The sequence below is a fragment of the Saccostrea echinata genome, unplaced genomic scaffold (genome assembly GCF_033153115.1).
Source record: "Saccostrea echinata isolate AGI-Se365-2 ecotype Australia unplaced genomic scaffold, CSIRO_AGI_Sech_v1 ptg000033l, whole genome shotgun sequence".
In the NCBI taxonomy this organism is placed as follows: Eukaryota; Metazoa; Mollusca; class Bivalvia; order Ostreida; family Ostreidae; genus Saccostrea; species Saccostrea echinata.
In genome coordinates this window covers 18,354,545-18,360,544 of record NW_026889782.1, presented here as the reverse complement: position 1 = coordinate 18,360,544, position 6,000 = coordinate 18,354,545, and positions in this window count along the sequence as shown.

The window sequence follows — 6,000 nt, the reverse complement described above, 5'->3', positions numbered from 1 at the left end:
TACAGGATAACTGTTCATGGAATCAATTATCAATATTGAAGTGATGTAATGCTGAATACTTCTCCCTAATCCTTGATTTATTAATATCTTTCAATTAGCCCACTTCTCTGAATTGTGAATTATTTATTACAATATTTTTTTTCTTAAAAATAATATTTAAAAAGTTAAAAATTTCTAACATTCATTCACACTCGTTTAGTGCAGAACTCTTAAAGGTTAATTTCAACTTCTGATTTCAAAATCAGCAAAAAAACACATGCCAATTTTTCTTCACAACAACAAACTGATATGTCTCGGTAAGTCATAGTGTAGTACATGTAGCTATGATTTCCGGTGCATAATGCATTTACACAAATTGATGGATAAAGCGGTGCTATATTTTAACATGCGATTATATATTTTATATATATATATATATATATATATATATATATATATATATATATATATATATATATATATATATTTGCAGTTTTGCAAAGGTAATCCTTGCAAGAATAAAAGACTAAAATGCAGTCACTTTGTGGGAGAAAAAGAACAATGAAAACATCCACAAGGAAAATAAAATCATTTCAAATTCTACTGCTTATCTAGTTCCTTTTGGCACCCTATAATGCATATTCCTGCTTCAGTCCTTCAAAAGAAAATTAAAATAAAATCTTCAAAAATATGTGGCCTAATTTAAGTATCACCAAGAAAACAACAACAGTGGAGAGTAAACAAAGTTTGTAAATAGTTTCTTCCTTCGAAATTGGGAACAATTATCTCAACATACGTAAATTGACCATACGCTTCAAAACTGCTAGTCAGGCATGTATGAAAATGAAACATCTGCATAACATGTTCCGTGTGGGATTGAGAGACGGGAATAATTATCTTTATGTACCAAAATGACTTGAAAACTGTTACAAACATCAAATGAACAAAAACATCTTAAAAAAATCAAAAAATGTAACAAAAACTATATCATCAGTATAACAAAACCACTATTTGAGAAAAATTTAACAGGTTAAAATTTCATTGATGCAATTGCTCCTACTCTGAGTTTGAACCCAAAATTGACGTGGAAAAAAGGACGCAGAATACACAAAAAGGAGATGTCTCTAAGACAAGTGGCGAACTTCAACGTTGATGTAACCGAAGTACACAAGGAGGCTAGGCGGGTGAAAGCCCTCCTACCCAGCGATTTCTTAATTTAATTTAAACAATATTTTATTATGTATAATCATAAAAGGATTGGACAGCAGGCACTGCTTTAATAACTCCTCTCCATATTTCTTTTCGGATCTGTGGATAGCCCTCGGGCAGACTACAAGAAGATTATCCATCCTAATGCCTGGAGAGGTAAGACTGCCATGATTGATTGATTGAATCCCGTTCGAGAATTTTTCACTTACATAGAAACGTCACCATATACCAGTGAAAGGCTCCAAATTTAGACCTTTACTCGACACTCAGGACCATTGAGCAGCGAGAGTTCTAAATCGTGCGAACGCTTACCGTGACCTCGGTTTTTAATATCCTATCCGAAAGACCCACAACTTTCACTTCGAAGTGCCGAGCGCTTGGCGAAGGAGCAGTTACTACTTTTTTTTTTTATCGACTTAGGTCTTTCGCGGCCGTGATTCGAACACACATCTTTCAGATCACGGAGCGAGTGTTCTACCGACTGAGCTACCGAGACTGTCATGAAGAAAAGAACTAAATTCATCTCATGGGTCAGAGAAAATATCCTGAGGCGACGGAGACTCCACGAGTTTGAACAGGGCTGAGAGATGGAAACATGGTTTTTCATGTCACCGGAATGAATATTTTCAGCATGACTACGAGGTGGACTTTACAGAAGATCCTAATCCTGTGAAGAAACCACATGGATACGCTCCATCAAACTAGAGCTTCATATATAATGGAGTTCACACTCGTGGCAATACATTTTTAAGGTGGGTTACTTATAGTCCACGTCAGCGCGCAGGAGGGCGAGATTTGCTGCATTTGTCTAAGGAAGAAGATCGAAATCCGCAAGCTGAAGGCCCTCAGTCAGTCTCCGGTGGAACTAATAAACATCCACCTTCCTCTGGTACCTCCCAGGTGTCCTCAGTAGTGCTTTCTTCCATTTCCGGGGAAAATACCTCGAAAAACTCAGTAGTGTTTGACTTTCTAACAACAGAGATGGGCGTTCTGCTAGTATGCTGTGATGCCACTTTCGCCAGTCACACGGAGGAATTGGTAGGGAGTATCCCCTTTTGTATTCTCATTTCATGGGGGAACAATAACTTGGCAACCAGCTGGATGGGAATACCCATGGCCAGATCAGAAGATCCCGGGCACAACTTCTCTATAAATAGAACATGCAGAGTCTACCAGGATCAACAAGCGGAAATTTGATTATTATATAAAAGGCCCAAGGGTTTATCGGTCACCTGAGTATAATGTAAAAGACCCATAGATTAAAACAAAATCAGCAGATAAATAAAGCTATGTTGCCACAAAGCAAGAGAAAAAAGGATATCAGGGATCAGCAACATATTCATTTACTACTCAATAACTCAATTTATTTGCCCATTTGTCTCTTTCCTCATGCGGACTAAACAAAACAATAGTTCTAGAGCACTATTAGTTAACACATTTATTCACCCTCACATTGACCTCTCTTAGTCTTTGAAGATTAATTATTGTACAAAGATACAGAATGCTTGTCCCATTTACATTTATTTATTATTTAAAAGTTTACTTGACCATTAAAAACAATGAAAGTACTTTTCTATTAAATATTATAAAATTTCTAGTATATTTTTGTTACTCAATTGACCTTTTTAAGTTACATTTCTGTCAGTGATTAACTATGATAGGGGAATATCATAAGAGAATAACTTCTTTCAGAAAAAAATTAATAAATTGACCAAAGGGTACATAATTTCAAAATTTGGTAAAACACCCTAGCTTATTACAACTTTATATTCTGTATTTGCCTCTTAGATGCCCAGGAGCAGAGATTTTCAAGGAAATAATCCATTTTCACTATAGATTCAATATAGCCCCACCCTAATACCAAAGCCCTAGACACAGGGGCAAAGACATCTGCAGTGTAGGAAGAGACTCTTGAGTAGTAAGTGGGGTAGTCTAAAGGCAGTATGAGGGCAGTGACGTCATAGGTCACACCCAGGGCAGTATGAGGTCAGTGACGTCATAGGTCACACCCAGGGCAGTATGAGGGCAGTGACGTCATAGGTCACACCCAGGGCAGTATGAGGGCAGTGACGGCATACTGTTTTTTGTGGAACCACCCAAATAAGTCACGAATCAAGGTCACGTTAAGGGCAGTAGCGTCATGGGGTTTTCTGGGATCCACCCAAATGAGTCACGAATGAGATATAAAACTCTCAACAAGATGACATCAACTATTCACACACCCTTGACCTAATAGAGATTTTACGTACAATATAAAAAGTCGAAATTTTGTAATATATTTGCACAATCGGATGTTGAAGATCCTCCAACTTGTATAGCAGAAAAGAGACTTTAAAGAGCTTCCAACTTTTACCAAGTAAGTATATTGTAAAACAAGACTAATTTCATGTTACTAAATGTTTTTTATTTCTGTAAAGATTTCAACACTTTTAGAAGAGAAAAAGTTAATCAAAATATGAATTATTATATATACACTTTTTTAAAGACCATATAAGCATTTAAATGGCTAACTTAATCCATATCAATTTGATCCTAACTATGGATCAAATTATCACAGTCCAGAGTCACTATATACTGTTAAGACATTTTTTTTAAAATAATCCTGCATATAGTCCAGTATCATGGACGTTTGCAGGAGGTCAACTCTGACCGAATCTACTAACTCCGACATGGCCCTCATCTCCTCTTTTAAAGGATAAGCTCTTTCAGTATATCCTAATGAAGACTCTTGACGTGGAGTCAAGGTGTGCCCAGGTGACACCAGGGTAGAAGTAGGTGCTACAGGACTGCACACCAGGGGTGCAGACACCAGGGTAGAAGTAGGTACTTCTGGACTGCACACCAGGGTAGGTGCAGACACCAGGGTAGAAGTAGGTGCTTCAGGACTGCACACCAGGGTATGTGCGGGGCTTCTCCTAGTGCGCCTCTCCAGCGTCTCATACCTCTGGTGGTTTTCCTGTCTGCAACAAAAGAACGAACCATAAAATATTTAAAACGGATATACAGAAATTTAATCTTTCATGAAATGATCAGGGAAAAAACGGCTTTAATTTGATGTTTAACGAAAGTACTTTAAAAAAGTATTTTAATACTTTAAACTAAAGTGAATATGCTTCAAGATAATGATTAAAATCTGACATCAAAGATCTACATTTATAAGACGGTTATGAACTTATTTTAAAAAACTATACCTGAAGGTTTTCAGCTTGGGGTCTTCTTCAATTAACTGCTGGGTGAACCCCCTTTGACTGATTTTCCTATGAAAATACAGATTAAAGAAAATTAAGTTAACAATTTAAAGGATGTTAACGAGAGAGAAAGAGAGAAAAGAGAGATAATCCGATATTACAATTACAAATAATAACTTATTGACTAAATTTGTATACCGTTGTTTAGCAGTTACTCCTTCTTCCTCCCCATTTTTCCTTTTCTTGGATACCTTAGGTGACTTATTTTCCTTGTGAGGGTCTTTAGGAGAATGTCTAATTTAATTAAAAAAAAAAAACTTTAATAAATAAAAAAGAAAGAAAATGAAACTCTGTTAATGCTAACTCAATTAGTACAAATACACAATATTTCGGACTTTCTTTAATTATTCATCAGCAGATTTATTTTAGGAGGAAAAAAGAGTTAAATACCCGGAATCAAAAAGTCCTACAAAAAACTCTTCACCAAGCTCAATCCATTCTTTCTCGCAATCTTTAAAAGATAAGGGAGTACACTTGTTGTTATCTCTAGAGAAACAAATTTACATCTTATTCAGTGTTGTCCAAGAAAGATAACCACAGTTATCGTAAAAAGAATGTAAAAAAAAATGTATGTTATTTTTATATGTGTACTAAAAATTTAATGATAAAGTGTATAAACTCTCTCTGTGTGGTATGTTACAACAAAAATTTAGGACGAATAAATTTTCTTAATGCACATTTTCTACTTATCAGCATACACAATTTAAAAAACAAATGTAAGTACAGTTAACTATATTTCTCACTGATTTATCTACTATTAAAAGTATTAGTTAAAATATGTAAGTGACCAAATTGATTAATTTGGAACTAATTAAAAATATGTATGAACTTATATACTCACTGAAACTGGTGGAATTCCTCTGCCATTGTCAAAGTATAATATAATAACTACTGTGATATTTGTCCTTTCTTTCAGTCTCCCTATTTAAACCCTTTAAGGTGGGGCAATTTGTGGGTTGTGTCTATTAAGGGCGTGTTAAGCAATACATGGGACTTACATCATTAGGTGACACTCAATGGCCTTATTCAATAATTATTAATTACAACTATATATAAATTGTGATTTATGTAAGGAGGGTCTTAATCTTTCATCCTAATTTCAAAAATTCCGCTTTCCGTGTTTCACATCTGCGCACGGATATGTTAACATATTCCGTCAGACTTCAAAGCATTTTGTTATTTATGGCAAAATATAATGTACAATCATCCCGTTTAAAAATTGCGCCATTTGTGATTTCTCGGTCGTTACGCACCTGTACACAGGTATGGCGATATCATTTGAATGTATTTATTTTAGCTCATACAGTTCAATGTACGCTGTTAATCACTTTACAAAATACCATACCTCTGTCACGCGCAGACAGAGAGAGAAAGAGAGAGAGACGGAGAGAGAGATTATAAAATTAGATCAAATTTGTGCAATACAAAATAATTATAAAATATATTTATTATAATTATTAAAAATATAAATTTAATAATCAGTTACAAAACACATAGTTGTATATTGTTATGTCTAAATTACATTGTAATGGCAAATACTATGTATGTAAATAGCTGTATGGTC